A 15,549-nucleotide genomic window follows, 5' to 3' on the forward strand; every position below is an offset into this window, starting at 1 on the left:
GAAAAAGGGGTGCAACACAAGGACTTTTCAGGGGGTCAACGATCCTAATACTGCTCTCGCCCAAGCACGCTTAACTTCGGAGTTCTGATGGGATCCGGTGCATTAGTGCTGGTATGATCGCACCCAACAATGAATGAATTTTTTATTTTTTTGTCTTTCGAATTGCGGATCGGAGGATCTGGAGCTGCAGTTTCAAACGGACATAACTTTCGATCGGCTAAGAGTTACGGGAGCTTCAGCCTGTTCACACGAAGCTCCTCTTTATACCTACAGCAAGTATCTCGGTCTAAGAGACGGAGACGCTCAAATTACAACCCGAAGATGGTCTTTTGGGGCGTTTTTCCCGTAGGGCGTGCTGGGACCCACTAAAGTGGCCTGCGTCACCCAGATCGCACGTTCACGTCGTGTGATTAAGTCTATTACATCTTTTCTATCCGCGGATTGGACTGAAAGAGTCGGTAATAGGACGGCGGGGAATCGGAAAAATAAGAAGTACGAGTAAGAAAAAAAGAAATTAATGAAAAAGGGGTGCAACACGAGGACTTCCCAGGGGGTCACCCATCCTAGTACTGCTCTCGCCCAAGTACGCTTAACTTCGGAGTTCTAAAGGGATGCGGTGCATTAGTGCTGTTATGATCGCACCCAACAGTGAATGAATTTTTATTGTTTTGTCTCTCGAATTGCGGATCGGAGGAACAGGAGCTGCAGTTTCAAACGGACATAACTTTCGATCGGCTAAGAGGTACGGGAGCTTCAGCCTGTTCACTCGAAGCTCCTCTCGATACCTACACCAAGTATCTCGGTCTAAGAGACGGAGACGCTCAAATTACAACCCGGAGATGGTCTTTCGGGGCGTTTTTTCCGTAGGGCACGCTGGGACCCACTGAAGCGTCCTGCGTCACCCAGATCGCACATTCACGTCGTGTGATTAAGTCTATTGCATCTTTTCTATCCGCGGATTGGACTGAAAAAGTCGGAAATAGGACGGCGAGGAATCGGAAAAACAAGAAGTACGAGTAAGAAAAAAAGAAATTAATGAAAAAGGGGTGCAACACGAGGACTTCCCAGGGGGTCACCCATCCTAGTACTGCTCTAGCCCAAGCACGCTTCACTTCGGAGTTCTAATGGGATCCGGTGCATTAGTGCTGGTATGATCGCACCCAACAGTGAATGAATTCTTTATTTTTTTGTCTCTCGAATTGCGGATCGGAGGAACAGGAGCTGCAGTTTCAAACGGACATAACTTTCGATCGGCAAAAAGTTACGGGAGCTTCAGCCTGTTCACACGAAGCTCCTCTTGATACCTACAGCAAGTATCTCGGTCTAAGAGATGGAGACGCTCAAATTACAACCCGGAGATGGTCTTTCGGGGCGTTTTTCCGTAGGGCGCGCTGGGACCCACTGAAGCTGCCTGCGTCACCCAGATCGCACGTTCACGTCGTGTGATTAAGTCTATTGCATCTTTTCTATCCGCGGATTGGACTGAAAAAGTCGGTAATAGGACGGCGAGGAATCGGAAAAATAAGAAGTACGAGTAAGAAAAAAAGAAATTAATGAAAAAGGGGTGCATTACGAGGACATCCCAGGGGGTCACCCATCCTAGTACTGCTCTCACCCTAGCACGCTTAACTTCGGAGTTCTGATGGGATTCGGTGCATTAGTACTAGTAAGATCGCACCCAAGAATGAATGAATTCTTTATTTTTTTGACTCTCGAATTGCGGATCGGAGGAACAGGAGCTGCAATTTCAAATGGACATAACTTTCGATCTTCTGAGAGTTACGGGAGCTTCAGCCTGCTCACGCGAAGCTCTTCTCAATACCTACAACGCGTATCTCGGTCTAAGAGACGGAGAAGCTCAAATTCAAACCCGAAGATGGTCTTTGGGGGCATTTTTCTCGTAGGACGTGCTGGGACCCACCGAAGTGGCCCGCGTCACCCAGATCGCACGTTCACGTCGTGTGATTCACTCTATTGCATCTTTTCTATCCGTGGATTGGACTGAAAGAGTCGGAAATAGGACGGAGAGGAATCGGAAGAACAAGATGTACGAGTAAGAAAAAAAGAAACTAATTAAAAAAGGGGTGCAACACGAGGACTTCCCAGGGGGTCACCCATCCAAATAATGCTCTTGCCCAAGCACGCATAACTTCGGAGTTCTGATGGGATCCGGTGCCTTAGTGCTGGTATGATCGCACCCAATAGTGAATGAATTCTTTATTTTTTTGTCTCTCGAATTGCGGATCGGAGGAACAGGAGCTGCAGTTTCAAACGGACATAACTTTCATTCGGCTGAGAGTTACTGGAGCTTCAGCCTGCTCACGCAAAGCTCCACTCGATACCTATAGTGCGTATCTAGGTTAAAGAGACGGAGACGCTCAAATTCCAAAATGGAGATGGTCTTTCGGGACATTTTTCCCGTATGTCGCGCTGGGACCCACCAAAGCGGCCTGCGTCACCCAGATCGCACGTTCACATCGTATGATTCAGTCTATTGCATCTTTTCTATCCGCGGATTGGACTGAAAGAGTCGGAAATAGGACGGAGAGGAATCGGAAGAATTAGAAGTACGAGTAAGAAAAAAAGAAATTAATGAAAAAGGGGTGCAACACCAGGACTTCCCAGGGGGTCACTCATCCTAATACTGCTCTCGCCCAAGCACGCTTAACTTCGGAGTTCTGATGGGATCCGGTGCATTAGTGATGGTATGATCGCACCCAACAGTGAATGAAGTTTTATTGTTTTGTCTCTCGGATTGCGGATCGGAGGAACAGGAGCTGCAGTTTCAAACGGACATAACTTTCGATCGGCTAAGAGGTACGGGAGCTTCAGCCTGTTCACACGAAGCTCCTCTCGATACCTACACCAAGTATCTCGGTCTAAGAGACGGAGACGCTCAAATTACAACCCGGAGATGGTCTTTCGGGGCGTTTTTCCCGTAGGGCGCGCTGGGACCTACTGAAGCGGCCTGCGTCACCCAGATCGCACGTTCACGTCGTGTGATTAAGTCTATTGCATCTTTTTTATCCGCGGATTGGACTGAAAAAGTCGGTAATAGGACGGCGAGGAATCGGAAAAATAAGAAGTACGAGTAAGAAAAAAAGAAATTAATGAAAAAGGGGTGCAACACGAGGACTTCCCAGGGGGTCACCCATCCTAGTACTGCTCTCGCCCAAGTACGCTTAACTTCGGAGTTTTGATGGGATCCGGTGCATTAGTACTGGTAAGATCGCACCCAACAATGAATGAATTCTTTATTTTTTTGACTCTCGAATTGCGGATCGGAGGAGCAGGAGCTGTAGTTTCAAATGGACATAACTTTCGATCTGCTGAGAGTTACGGGAGCTTCAGCCTGCTCACGCGAAGCTCTTCTCGATACCTACAGCGCGTATCTCGGTCTAAGAGACGAAGAAGCTCAAATTCAAACCCGAAGATGGTTTTTGGGTGCATTTTTCTCGTAGGACATGCTGGGACCCACCGAAGTGGCCCGCGTCACCCAGATCGCATGTTCACGTCGTGTGATTCAGTCTATTGCATCTTTTCTATCCGTGGATTGGACTGAAAGAGTCGGAAATAGGACGGAGAGGAATCGGAAGAACAAGATGTACGAGTAAGAAAAAAAGAAACTAATTAAAAAAGGGGTGCAACACGAGGACTTCCCAGGGGGTCACCCATCCTAGTACTGCTCTTGCCCAAGCACGCATAACTTCGGAGTTCTGATGGGATCCGGAGCATTAGTGCTGGTATGATCGCACCCAATAGTGAATGAATTCTTTATTTTTTTGTCTCTCGAATTGCGGATCAAAGGAACAGGAGCTGCAGTTTCAAACGGACATAACTTTCGATCGGCTGAGAGTTACTGGAGCTTCAGCCTGCTCACGCGAAGCTCCACTCGATACCTATAGTGCGTATCTACGTTAAAGAGACGGAGACGCTCAAATTCCAAAACGGAGATGGTCTTTCGGGGCATTTTTCCCGTATGTCGCGCTGGGACCTACCGAAGCGGCCCGCGTCACCCAGATCGCACGTTCACATCGTATGATTCAGTCTATTGCATCTTTTCTATCCGCGGATTGGATTGAAAGAGTCGGAAATAGGACGGAGAGGAATCAGAAAGAATTAGAAGTACGAGTAAAAAAAAAGAAATTAATGAAAAAGGGGTGCAACACAAGGACTTCCCAAGGGGTCACCTATCCTAATACTGCTCTCGCCCAAGCACGCTTAACTTCGGAGTTCTGATGGGATCCGGTGCATTAGTGCTGGTATGATCGCACCCAACAGTGAATGAATTCTTTATTTTTTTGTCTCTCGAATTGCGGATCGGAGGATCCGGAGCTGCAGTTTCAAACGGACATAACTTTCGATCGGCTAAGAGTTACGGGAGCTTCATCCTGTTCACACGAAGCTCCTCTTTATACCTACAGCAAGAATCTCGGTCTAAGAGACGGAGACGCTCAAATTACAACCCGGAGATGGTCTTTTTGGGCGTTTTTCCTGTAGGGCATGCTGGGACCCACTGAAGCGGCCTGCGTCACCAAGATCGCACGTTCACGTCGTGTGATTAAGTCTATTGCATCTTTTCTATCCGCGGATTGGACTGAAAGAGTCGGTAATAGGACGGCAGGGAATCGGAAATATAAGAAGTACGAGTAAGAAAAAAAGAAATTAATGAAAAAGGGGTGCAACACGAGGACTTCCCAGGGGGTCACCCATCCTAGTACTGCTCTCGCCCAAGTACGCTTAACTTCGGAGTTCTGAAGGGATGCGGTGCATTAGTGCTGTTATGATCGCACCCAACAGTGAATGAATTTTTATTGTTTTGTCTCTCGAATTGCGGATCGGAGGAACAGGAGCTGCAGTTTCAAACGGACATAACTTTCGATCGGCTAAGAGGTACGGGAGCTTCAGCCTGTTCACACGAAGCTCCTCTCGATACCTACACCAAGTATCTCGGTCTAAGAGACGGAGACGCTCAAATTACAACCCGGAGATGGTCTTTCGGGGCGTTTTTCCCGTAGGGCGCGCTGGGACCCACTGAAGCATCCTGCGTCACCCAGATCACACGTTCACGTCATGTGATTAAGTCTATTGCATCTTTTCTATCCGCGGATTGGACTGAAAAATTCGGAAATAGGACGGCGAGGAATCGGAAAAACAAGAAGTACGAGTAAGAAAAAAAGAAATTAATGAAAAAGAGGTGCAACACGAGGACTTCCCAGGGGGTCACCCATCCTAGTACTGCTCTCGCCTAAGCACGCTTAACTTCGAAGTTTGATGGGTTCCAGTGCATTAGTGCTGGTATGATCGAACCCAACAGTGAATGTATTCTTTATTTTTTTGTCTCTCGAATTGCGGATCGGAAGAACAGGAGCTGCAGTTTCAAACGGACATAACTTTCGATCGGCTAAAAGTTACGGGAGCTTCAGCCTGTTCACACGAAGCTCCTCTTGATACCTACAGCAAGTATCTCGGTCTAAGAGACGGAGACGCTCAAATTACAACCCGGAGATGGTCTTTCGGGGCGTTTTTCCCGTAGGGCGCGCTGGGACCCACTTAAGCGGCCTGCGTCACCCAGATCGCACGTTCACGTCGTGTGATTAAGTCTATTGCATCTTTTCTATCCGCGGATTGGACTGAAAAATTCGGTAATAGGACGGCGAGGAATCGGAAAAATAAGAAGTACGAGTAAGAAAAAAAGAAATTAATGAAAAAGGGGTGCAACACGAGGACTTCCCAAGAGGTCACCCATCCTAGTACTGCTCTCGCCCAAGCACGCTTAACTTCGGAGTTCTGATGGGATCCGGTGCATTAGTACTGGTATGATCGCACCCCACAGTGAATGAATTCTTTATTGTTTTGTCTCTCGAATTGCGGATCGGAGGAACAGGAGCTTCAGTTTCAAACGGACATAACTTTCGATCTGCTGAGAGTTAGGGGAGCTTCAGCCTGCTCACGCGAAGCTCTTCTCGATACCTACAGCGCGTATCTCGGTCTAAGAGATGGAGAAGCTCAAATTCATACCCGAAAATGGTCTTTGGGGGCATTTTTCTCGTAGGACGTGCTGGGACCCACCAAAGTGGCCCGCGTCACCCAGATCGCACGTTCATGTCGTGTGATTCAGTCTATTGCATCTTTTCTATCCGTGGATTGGACTAAAAGAGTCGGAAATAGGACGGAGAGGAATCGGAAGAACAAGATGTACGAGTAAGAAAAAAAGAAACTAATTAAAAAAGGGGTGCAACACGAGGACTTCCCAGTGGGTCACCCATCCTAGTACTGCTCTTGCCCAAGCACGCAAAACTTCGGAGTTCTGATGGGATCCGGTGCATTAGTGCTGGTATGATCGCACCCAATAGTGAATGAATTCTTTATTTTTTTGTCTCTCGAATTGCGGATCGGAGGAACAGGAGCTGCAGTTTCAAACGGACATAACTTTCGATCGGCTGAGAGTACTGGAGCTTCAGCCTGCTCACGCAAAGCTCCACTCGATACCTATAGTGCGTATCTAGGTTAAAGAGACGGAGACGCTCAAATTCCAAAATGGAGATGGTCTTTTGGGGCATTTATCCCGTATGTCGCGTTGGGACCCACCGAAGCAGCCCGCGTCACCCAGATCGCACGTTCACATCGTATGATTCAGTCTATTGCATCTTTTCTATCCGCGGATTGGACTGAAAGTGTCGGAAATAGGACGGAGAGGAATCGGAAGAATTAGAAGTACGAGTAAGAAAAAAAGAAATTAATGAAAAAGGAGTGCAACACGAGGACTTCCCAGAGGGGTCACCCATCCTAGTACTGCTCTCGCCCAAGCACGCTTAACTTCGGAGTTCAGATGGGATCTGGTGCATTAGTGCTGGTATGATCGCACCCAACAGTGAATGAATTCTTTATTTTTTTGTCTCTCGAATTGCGGATCGGAGGATCCGGAGCTGCAGTTTCAAACGGACATAACTTTCGATCGGCTAAGAGTTACGGGAGCTTCAGCCTATTCACACGAAGCTCCTCTTTATACCTACAGCAAGAATCACGGTCTAAGAGACGGAGACGCTCAAATTACAACCCGGATATGGTCTTTCGGGGCGTTTTTCCCGTAGGGCGCGCTGGGACCCACTGAAGCGGCCTGCGTCACCCAGATCGCACGTTCACGTCGTGTGATTAAGTCTATTGCATCTTTTCTATCCGCGGATTGGACTGAAAGATTCGGTAATAGGACGGCGGGGAATCGGAAATATAAGAAGTACGAGTAAGAAAAAAAGAAATTAATGAAAAAGAGGTGCAACACGAGGACTCCCCAGGGGGTCACCCATCCTAGTACTGCTCTCACCCAAGCACGCTTAACTTCGGAGTTCTGATGGGATCCGGTGCATTAGTGCTGGTATGATCGCACCCAACAGTGAATGAATTCTTTATTTTTTTGTCTCTCGAATTGCGGATCGAAGGAACAGGAGCTGCAGTTTCAAACGGACATAACTTTCGATCGGCTAAAAGTTACGGGAGCTTCAGCCTGTTCACACGAAGCTCCTCTTGATACCTACAGCAAGTATCTCGGTCTAAGAGACGGAGACGCTCAAATTACAACCCGGAGATGGTCTTTCGGGGCGTTTTTCCCGTAGGGCACGCTGGGACCCAATGAAGCGGCCTGCGTCACCCAGATCGCACGTTCACGTCGTGTGATTAAGTCTATTGCATCTTTTCTATCCGCGGATTGGACTGAAAAAGTCGGTAATAGGACGGCGAGTAATCGGAAAAATAAGAAGTACGAGTAAGAAAAAAAGAAATTAATGAAAAAGGGGTGCAACACGAGGACTTCCCAGGGGGTCAACCATCCTAGTACTGCTCTCGCCCAAGCACGCTTAACTTCGGAGTTCTGATGGAATCCGGTGCAATAGTACTGGTATGATCGCACCCAACAGTGAATGAATTCTTTATTTTTTTGTCTCTCGAATTGCGGATCGGAGGAACACGAGCTGCAGTTTCAAACGGACATAACTTTCGATCTGCTGAGAGTTAGGGGAGCTTCAACCTGCTCACGCGAATCTCTTCTCGATACCTACAGCGCGTATCTCGGTCTAAGAGACGGAGAAGCTTAAATTCAAACCCGAAGATGGTCTTTGGGGGCATTTTTCTCGTAGGACGTGCTGGGACCCACCGAAGTGGCCCGCATCACCCAGATCGCACGTTCACGTCGTGTGATTCAGTCTATTGCATCTTTTCTATCCGTGGATTGGACTGAAAGAGTCGGAAATAGGACGAAGAGGAATCGGAAGAACAAGATGTAAGAGTAAGAAAAAAAGAAACTAATTAAAAAAGGGGTGCAACACGAGGACTTCCCAGGGGGTCACCCATCCTAGTACTGCTCTTGCCCAAGCACGCATAACTTCGAAGTTCTGATGGGATCCGGTGCATTAGTGCTGGTATGATCGCACCCAATAGTGAATGAATTCTTTATTTTTTTGTCTCTCGAATTGCGGATCGGAAATACAGGAGCTGCAGTTTCAAACGGACATAACTTTCGATCGGCTGAGAGTTACTGGAGCTTCAGCCTGCTCACGCAAAGCTCCACTCGATACCTATAGTGCGTATCTAGGTTAAAGAGACGGAGACGCTCAAATTCCTAAATGGAGATGGTCTTTTGGGGCATTTTTCCCGTATGTCGCGCTGGGACCCACCAAAGCGGCCCGCGTCACCCAGATCGCACGTTCACATCGTATGATTCAGTCTATTGCATCTTTTCTATCCGCGGATTGGACTGAAAGAGTCGGAAATAGGACGGAGAGGAATCGGAAGAATTAGAAGTACGAGTAAGAAAAAAAGAAATTAATGAAAAAGGGGTGCAACACGAGGACTTCCCAGGGGGTCACCCATCCTAGTACTGCTCTCGCCCAAGCACGCTTAATTTCGGAGTTCTGAATGGATCCGGTGCATTAGTGCTGGTATGAGCGCACCCAACAATAAATGAATTCTTTATTTTTTTGTCTCTCGAATTTCGGATCGGAGGATCCGGAGCTGCAGTTTCAAACGGACATAACTTTCGATCGTCTAAGAGTTACGGGAGCTTCAGCCTGTTCACACGAAGCTCCTCTTTATACCTACAGCAAGAATCTCGGTCTAAGAGACGGAGACGCTCAAATTACAACCCGGATATGGTCTTTTGGGGCGTTTTTCCCGTAGGGCATGCTAGGACCCACTGAAGCGGACTGCGTCACCTTGATCGCACATTCACGTCGTGTGATTAAGTCTATTGCATCCTTTCTATCCGCGGATTGGACTGAAAAAGTCGGTAATAGGACGGCGAGGAATCGGAAAAATAAGAAGTACGAGTACGAAAAAAAGTAATTAATGAAAAAGGGGTGCAACACGAGGACTTCCCAGGGGGTCACCCATCCTAGTACTGCTCTCGCCCAAGCACGCTTAACTTCGGAGTTCTGATGGGATCCGGTGCATTAGTACTGGTATGATCGCACCAAACAATGAATAAATTCTTTATTTTTTTGTCTCTCGAATTGCGGATCGGAGGAACAGGAGCTGCAGTTTCAAACGGACATAACTTTCGATCTGCTGAGAGTTACGGGATCTTCAGCCTGCTCACGCGAAGCTCTTCTCGATACCTACAGCGCGTATCTCGGTATAAGAGACGGAGAAGCTCAAATTCAAACCCGAAGATGGTCTTTTGGGGCATTTTTCTCGTAGGACGTGCTGGGACCCACCGAAGTGGCCCGCGTCACTTAGATCGCACGTTCACGTCGTGTGATTCAGTCTATTGCATCTTTTCTATCCGCGGATTGGACTGAAAGAGTCGGAAATAGAACGGCGAGGAATCGGAAAAACAAGAAGTACGAGTAAGAAAAAAAGAAATTAATGAAAAAGGGGTGCAACACGAGGACTTCCCAGGAGGTCACCCATCCTAGTACTGCTCTCGCCCAAGCACGCTTCACTTCGGAGTTCTGATGGGATCCGGTGCATTAGTGCTGGTATGATCGCACCCAATAGTGAATGAATTTTTATTGTTTTGTCTCTCGAATTGCGGATCGGAGGAACAGGAGCTGCAGTTTCAAACGGACATAACTTTCGATCGGCTAAGAGTTACGGGAGCTTCAGCCTGTTCACACGAAGCTCCTCTCGATACCTACAGCAAGTATCTCGGTCTAAGAGACGGAGACGCTTAAATTACAACCCGGATATGGTCTTTCGGGGCGTTTTTTCCGTAGGGCATGCAGGGACCCATTAAAGCGGCCTGCGTCACCCAGATCGCACGTTCACGTCGTGTGATTAAGTCTATTGCATCTTTTCTATCCGCGGATTGGACTGAAAGAGTCGGTAATAGGACGGCGAGGAATCGAAAAAACAAGAAGTACTAGTAAGAAAAAAAAAATTAATGAAAAAAGGGTGCAACACAAGGACTTCCCAGGGGGTCACCCATCCTAGTACTGCTCTCGCCCAAGCACGCCTAACTTCGGAGTTCTGATGGGATCCGATGCATTAGTGCTGATATGATCGCACCCAACAATGAATGAATTCTTTATTTTTTTGTCTCTCGAATTGCGGATCGGAGGATCCGGAGCTGCAGTTTCAAACGGACATAACTTTCGATCGGCTAAGAGTTACGGGAGATTCAGCCTGTTCACACGAAGCTCCTCTTTATACCTACAGCAAGTATCTCGGTCTAAGAGACGGAGACGCTCAAATTACAACACGGAGATGGTCTTTCGGGGCGTTTTTCCCGTAGGGCGTGCTGGGACCCACTGAAGCGGCCTGCGTCACCCAGATCGCACGTTCACGTCGTGTGATTAAGTCTATTGCATCTTTTTTATCCGCGGATTGGACTGAAAGAGTCGGTAATAGGACGACGGGGAATCGGAAATATAAGAAGTACGAGTAAGAAAAAAAGAAATTAATGAAAAATGGGTGAAACACGAGGACTTCCCAGGGGGTCACACATCCTAGTACTGCTCTCGCCCAAGCACGCTTAACTTCGGAGTTCTGATGGGATGCGGTGCATTAGTGCTGTTATGATCGCACCCAACAGTGAATGAATTTTTATTTTTTTGTCTCTCGAATTGCGGATCGAAGGAACAAGAGCTGCAGTTTCAAACGGACATAACTTTCGATCGGCTAAGAGTTACGGGAGCCTCAGCCTGTTCACACGAAGCTCCTCTCGATACCTACACCAAGTATCTCGGTCTAAGAGACGGAGACGCTCAAATTACAACTCGGAGATGGTCTTTCGGGGCTTTTTTCCCGTTGGGTGCGCTGGGACCCACTGAAGCGTCCTGCATCACCTCGATCGCACGTTCACATTGTGTGATTAAGTCTATTGCATCTGTTCTTTCCGCGGATTGGAGTGAAAAAGTCGGAAATAGGACGGCGAGGAATCGGAAAAACAAGAAGTACGAGTAAGAAAAAAAGAAATTAATGAAATAGGGGTGCAACACGAGGAATTCCCAGGGGGTCACCCATCCTAGTACTGCTCTCGTCCAAGCACGCTTAACTTCGGAGTTCTGATGGGATCCGGTGCATTAGTGATGGTATGATCGCACCCAACAGTGAATGAATTTCTTTATTTTTTTGTCTCTCGAATTGCGGATCGGAGGAACAGGAGCTGCAGTTTCAAACGGACATAACTTTCGATTGGCTAAAACTTACGGGAGTTTCAGCCTATTCACTCAAAGCTCCTCTTGATACCTACAGCAAGTATCTCGGTCTAAGAGACGGAGATTCTCAAATTACAACCCGGAGATGGTCTTTCGGGGCGTTTTTCCCATAGGGCGTGCTGGGATCCACTGAAGCGGCCTGCGTCACCCAGATCGCACGTTCACGTCGTGTGATTAAGTCTATTGCATCTTTTCTATCCGCGGATTGGACTGAAAAAGTCGGTAATAGGACGGCGAGGAATCGGAAAAATAAGAAGTACGAGTAAGAAAAAAAGATATTAATGAAAAAGGGGTGCAACACAAGGACTTCCCAGGGGGTCACCCATCTTAGTACTGCTCACGCCCAAGCACGCTTAACTTCGGAGTTCTGATGGGATCCGGTGCATTAGTACTGGTATGATCGCACCCAACAGTGAATGAATTTTTATTGTTTTGTCTCTCGAATTGCGGATCGGAGGAACAGGAGCTACAGTTTCAAACGGACATAACTTTCGATCTGCTGAGAGTTACGGGAGCTTCAGCCTGCTCACGCGAAGCTCTTCTCGATACCTACAGCGCGTATCTCGGTCTAAGAGACGGAGAAGCTCAAATTCAAACCCGAAGATGGTCTTTAGGGGCATTTTTCTAGTAGGACGTGCTGAGACCCACCGAAGTGGCCCGCGTCACCCAGATCACACGTTCACGTCGTGTGATTCAGTCTATTGCATCTTTTCTATCCGTGGATTGGACTGAAAGAGTCGGAAATAGGACGGAGAGGAATCGGAAGAACAAGATGTACGAGTAAGAAAAAAAGAAACTAATTAAAAAAGGGGTGCAATGATTGAAGAACAGTTCGTCCATCAGTTCCAGGGATATACAACAAGAGCAGAGAAATCTGTTGGTGTCCAAAATCTCGATTCGAGATTAAAGGTAAAAATTTTATAATTGTTATTTAATTTTTACACACACAATTTAATCGTAAGGTTGATACCTATTATGGAATCGTTCCATACAAAAAAATTTTAAACTTCCGCTGCACAGGGTATCAATCCTAATTGATCTGATCGCCGCGTTCTCCAACAGTGGTATCAGAGCCAGGTTGCTCAGATCAAGCGATTAAATTAATCGATTGTACAAAAAAAAAAATTTTTAGGCCTCGGTTTTTGAAACAAAATAAATATTTTAAAAATAAAAAAATTATTTTTCGGGCAAAAACCCGGGCAGCGATCGTCGCTGCCCCGGGCAGCGCACGGCGCTGCCCTGCGCAGCGTTGGGCGCTGCGCAGGGCAGCGCTCGGCGCTGCCCATGGGCAGCGATGTGATCGCTGCCCAGGGCAGCCAGGCAGCCCGGGAATGTCTCGGGCGGCCCGCGAAAAAAAAAATTAATTTTTAATTTTTAAATTTAATTTTAATATGTTAGAATTTTATTTTTGATCTGATCGAAAATAGTTTTTGATTGGTCCACGAGGCGTCAGATCGAATTGTTCGATTCCGGAAATTTTAAAATTGATTTTTGGATAAATTTGAATTTTTGGAAAATTTTAATATTTTATCCTTAAATTGAATTTTGAAATTAATTATATTTGGTACAATTGATGATAAGATATGATCTTATGGATATATTGAGTAAAATATGATTTTATGTATAAAATTGGATTTTATAGATAAAATATGATTTTATTTGATAAAAAGATAAAATATGATTTTGTATGTAAAATAAGATTTTATGTATGAAATATGATTTTATCCTTTTAAATTTAAATTGCCATTGCATGTTATCCAATAAATTAATTTTGAATTAAATGTTATTGGATAAGGATGATCGATTGCCATGACCAATTTTGTAGGTGTATGTTAGGAATTTACATTTGTTTTATTGTTGTTGGTTTTATTAATGGGCCTGGTTTATGCCCAATATGAATGTCATATGTAATAAAAGTGGGCTTGGTTTATGGCCCGTTCCCACCCCTTAAAAATGTATCCCCTACTTGTCATTGTTATTTATTGTAAATAATTAGATTTAGTGGGAGATCAAGATTTGAAGATGGAGGTGGGCCCAGCAGACAATAAAGACAGAAGAAATGTAAATTGGAAGCAAATGTAATAGGATTGCATTGCATACTGCATATTACCTAGGATTGGACTAAGACTCGTGATTGGCAACCACGGGTCGATTAGAAATGGAATCGATCATCCTATGTAATATGTGATATTATAGTTGTATGCATGTTTTAGACATAATTGTGTGAATCCGGCAATCATACAAAAATTTTAAAAATGATGAGACAAATTTTTATAATTAAAAATCCCTCATTTTAAATATGATTTAAAATTGATATCAAGATAAATAAAGGAAATTTAAATTTGTTTAAATGTTCCTACCTTCCATCAACGATCAATGTATGAGATGCTACCCGCGGATACGGTCCGGCTCATATTATTGGGGGGGCCCGTTCGTCGGAAAGCTGTACATTGGATCGACACATGTTGTAAGTTGGGTGGAACTCCCATGGGATCGGCTCATATTATTGGGGGATCCACATGGCGACCGTCCATCACAACTTAATATTGATGGGTCATCTTGACATGTCACAATAATCGGCGTCATATTATTGGGCCCTTATTGGACATGAGGTAAAAACGTGGAGGTTGCTTTGGAAGCAATTGGGCTCTACCTTTTGAAAATTATGGTTGGCTGATATTATTCGGGACCATAAGTTTGTCAATTGGACTCCATGTTCTCACTAAGGAAAACAGTTTCCCGTTTTCACTAGAGGGTAGTGAAATCGTTAAAATAGTGGGAGTGAGATTCATAAAATAAATTTCGCCTATTTTATGTCTTAGTAAATTGCTTAAACAATCACTGATATTTGTATGTTTCTTTTCAGTATTTCATAAGATGAATTCGCGTAATCCACTTTTCTCGATCCTCGAACAAAATAAGTTGACTGGGGCAAACTATACGGAATGGTTCCGTAAGTTGAAGATTGTCTTGACTTCGGAGAAGATGCTCTACGTGTTAGAAAAATATCCTCCGAAGGAAGCACCAGCTGACGTAAGTCCGGAGGAGTTAGCCAAGCTTGATACATGGTGGGACCATGATATCAAGACCAAATGCTATATGCAAGCCTCGATGTCTGATGAACTCCAGAGGCGATTTGAGGACACCGTGAATGCTGCTGACATTCACGTTCAACTCAAGGAACTTTTTTGGGCTCAATCGAGGGCTGAAAGGTTCGCTACTGTAAAGGAGCTAATGACGTGTCGCATGCGTGAAGGGACTTCGGTCCGTGATCATGGGGTACGAGTGATTTGGCTCATACAAAAGTTGGTAACCCTTGATTTGGTGTTGGAGCATGAACTCAACGTGGACTTACTACTTCGGTCTCTTCCTTCTTCGTTTGACGGATTTGTGGTAAATTTCAATATGAACAAGATAGAGGCCTCCCTTGAAGAGATGGTCAATATGCTTGTGACATATGAATCCACATTAAATAAGGATAAACCGGCTTTCTTGGTGGGCTCCTCTTCTTCTGCTAAGAAGGGGCCAAGTACAAAGGGTAAGAAACGTTCTGCCCCACCCAAGAAAATCGAACCCGAGAAGAAGTACAAGACAAAGGCTTCAAACATGGAAAAATCCAAGGATGTTTGCCATTACTGCAAGAAGCCCGGTCATTGGAAGCGTAACTGCAAGGAATATCTAGAGCAGTTGTGAACTGCAAAGGGTATGTTCTATATTGAAATAAATGTTTCACTTAATACTACTTCTTGGGTATTGGATACCGGATGTGGATCTCACATTTGCAATGATTTGCAGGTGATGACAAGAAGTCGCAGGCTTAGAATGGGTGAGACCCAGCTGAGGCTCGGAAATGGTTCCAGAGTTGAAGCAAAAGCCGTGGGAGATGTTTATTTAATTT

The 15,549-nt window shown here is 45.7% G+C and overlaps 23 non-coding genes and 1 pseudogene across 23 annotated transcripts; all 24 read right to left on the reverse strand.

Annotated features, from left to right (window-relative positions):
* Nucleotides 1-6: 6 nt before the first annotated feature.
* Nucleotides 7-125, reverse strand: LOC140868080 (5S ribosomal RNA). The gene has a single exon (XR_012145514.1). It is a non-coding gene; the product is annotated as a 5S ribosomal RNA (ribosomal RNA).
* Nucleotides 126-525: 400 nt separating this feature from the next.
* Nucleotides 526-644, reverse strand: LOC140868851 (5S ribosomal RNA). Its single transcript, XR_012146251.1, has one exon. It is a non-coding gene; the product is annotated as a 5S ribosomal RNA (ribosomal RNA).
* Nucleotides 645-1,043: 399 nt separating this feature from the next.
* On the reverse strand, nucleotides 1,044-1,162 carry LOC140869225 (5S ribosomal RNA). Its single transcript, XR_012146610.1, has one exon. It is a non-coding gene; the product is annotated as a 5S ribosomal RNA (ribosomal RNA).
* Nucleotides 1,163-1,561: 399 nt separating this feature from the next.
* LOC140869241 (5S ribosomal RNA) lies at nucleotides 1,562-1,680 on the reverse strand. The gene has a single exon (XR_012146625.1). It is a non-coding gene; the product is annotated as a 5S ribosomal RNA (ribosomal RNA).
* Nucleotides 1,681-2,081: 401 nt separating this feature from the next.
* Nucleotides 2,082-2,200, reverse strand: LOC140868615 (5S ribosomal RNA). Its single transcript, XR_012146023.1, has one exon. It is a non-coding gene; the product is annotated as a 5S ribosomal RNA (ribosomal RNA).
* Nucleotides 2,201-2,600: 400 nt separating this feature from the next.
* On the reverse strand, nucleotides 2,601-2,719 carry LOC140868579 (5S ribosomal RNA). The gene has a single exon (XR_012145989.1). It is a non-coding gene; the product is annotated as a 5S ribosomal RNA (ribosomal RNA).
* Nucleotides 2,720-3,118: 399 nt separating this feature from the next.
* On the reverse strand, nucleotides 3,119-3,237 carry LOC140870184 (5S ribosomal RNA). The gene has a single exon (XR_012147157.1). It is a non-coding gene; the product is annotated as a 5S ribosomal RNA (ribosomal RNA).
* Nucleotides 3,238-3,638: 401 nt separating this feature from the next.
* On the reverse strand, nucleotides 3,639-3,757 carry LOC140870381 (5S ribosomal RNA). The gene has a single exon (XR_012147345.1). It is a non-coding gene; the product is annotated as a 5S ribosomal RNA (ribosomal RNA).
* Nucleotides 3,758-4,157: 400 nt separating this feature from the next.
* LOC140870319 (5S ribosomal RNA) lies at nucleotides 4,158-4,276 on the reverse strand. The gene has a single exon (XR_012147285.1). It is a non-coding gene; the product is annotated as a 5S ribosomal RNA (ribosomal RNA).
* A 400-nt stretch (nucleotides 4,277-4,676) lies between these two features.
* Nucleotides 4,677-4,795, reverse strand: LOC140868731 (5S ribosomal RNA). The gene has a single exon (XR_012146134.1). It is a non-coding gene; the product is annotated as a 5S ribosomal RNA (ribosomal RNA).
* A 399-nt stretch (nucleotides 4,796-5,194) lies between these two features.
* LOC140869575 (5S ribosomal RNA) lies at nucleotides 5,195-5,312 on the reverse strand (annotated as a pseudogene).
* A 400-nt stretch (nucleotides 5,313-5,712) lies between these two features.
* Nucleotides 5,713-5,831, reverse strand: LOC140868722 (5S ribosomal RNA). Its single transcript, XR_012146125.1, has one exon. It is a non-coding gene; the product is annotated as a 5S ribosomal RNA (ribosomal RNA).
* A 401-nt stretch (nucleotides 5,832-6,232) lies between these two features.
* Nucleotides 6,233-6,351, reverse strand: LOC140868316 (5S ribosomal RNA). Its single transcript, XR_012145740.1, has one exon. It is a non-coding gene; the product is annotated as a 5S ribosomal RNA (ribosomal RNA).
* A 399-nt stretch (nucleotides 6,352-6,750) lies between these two features.
* Nucleotides 6,751-6,870, reverse strand: LOC140870361 (5S ribosomal RNA). Its single transcript, XR_012147325.1, has one exon. It is a non-coding gene; the product is annotated as a 5S ribosomal RNA (ribosomal RNA).
* A 400-nt stretch (nucleotides 6,871-7,270) lies between these two features.
* Nucleotides 7,271-7,389, reverse strand: LOC140870333 (5S ribosomal RNA). The gene has a single exon (XR_012147298.1). It is a non-coding gene; the product is annotated as a 5S ribosomal RNA (ribosomal RNA).
* Nucleotides 7,390-7,789: 400 nt separating this feature from the next.
* On the reverse strand, nucleotides 7,790-7,908 carry LOC140870274 (5S ribosomal RNA). Its single transcript, XR_012147243.1, has one exon. It is a non-coding gene; the product is annotated as a 5S ribosomal RNA (ribosomal RNA).
* Nucleotides 7,909-8,309: 401 nt separating this feature from the next.
* LOC140870520 (5S ribosomal RNA) lies at nucleotides 8,310-8,428 on the reverse strand. The gene has a single exon (XR_012147478.1). It is a non-coding gene; the product is annotated as a 5S ribosomal RNA (ribosomal RNA).
* A 400-nt stretch (nucleotides 8,429-8,828) lies between these two features.
* Nucleotides 8,829-8,947, reverse strand: LOC140868083 (5S ribosomal RNA). Its single transcript, XR_012145517.1, has one exon. It is a non-coding gene; the product is annotated as a 5S ribosomal RNA (ribosomal RNA).
* Nucleotides 8,948-9,347: 400 nt separating this feature from the next.
* Nucleotides 9,348-9,466, reverse strand: LOC140867935 (5S ribosomal RNA). Its single transcript, XR_012145374.1, has one exon. It is a non-coding gene; the product is annotated as a 5S ribosomal RNA (ribosomal RNA).
* A 400-nt stretch (nucleotides 9,467-9,866) lies between these two features.
* LOC140868488 (5S ribosomal RNA) lies at nucleotides 9,867-9,985 on the reverse strand. Its single transcript, XR_012145903.1, has one exon. It is a non-coding gene; the product is annotated as a 5S ribosomal RNA (ribosomal RNA).
* Nucleotides 9,986-10,383: 398 nt separating this feature from the next.
* On the reverse strand, nucleotides 10,384-10,502 carry LOC140867993 (5S ribosomal RNA). The gene has a single exon (XR_012145431.1). It is a non-coding gene; the product is annotated as a 5S ribosomal RNA (ribosomal RNA).
* Nucleotides 10,503-10,902: 400 nt separating this feature from the next.
* Nucleotides 10,903-11,021, reverse strand: LOC140869261 (5S ribosomal RNA). Its single transcript, XR_012146644.1, has one exon. It is a non-coding gene; the product is annotated as a 5S ribosomal RNA (ribosomal RNA).
* Nucleotides 11,022-11,420: 399 nt separating this feature from the next.
* On the reverse strand, nucleotides 11,421-11,539 carry LOC140869573 (5S ribosomal RNA). Its single transcript, XR_012146789.1, has one exon. It is a non-coding gene; the product is annotated as a 5S ribosomal RNA (ribosomal RNA).
* A 401-nt stretch (nucleotides 11,540-11,940) lies between these two features.
* Nucleotides 11,941-12,059, reverse strand: LOC140868169 (5S ribosomal RNA). The gene has a single exon (XR_012145598.1). It is a non-coding gene; the product is annotated as a 5S ribosomal RNA (ribosomal RNA).
* Between the last annotated feature and the right edge of the window lie 3,490 nt (nucleotides 12,060-15,549).

The sequence above is a fragment of the Henckelia pumila genome, chromosome 4 (genome assembly GCF_033568475.1).
Source record: "Henckelia pumila isolate YLH828 chromosome 4, ASM3356847v2, whole genome shotgun sequence".
Lineage (NCBI taxonomy): Eukaryota > Viridiplantae > Streptophyta > Magnoliopsida > Lamiales > Gesneriaceae > Henckelia > Henckelia pumila.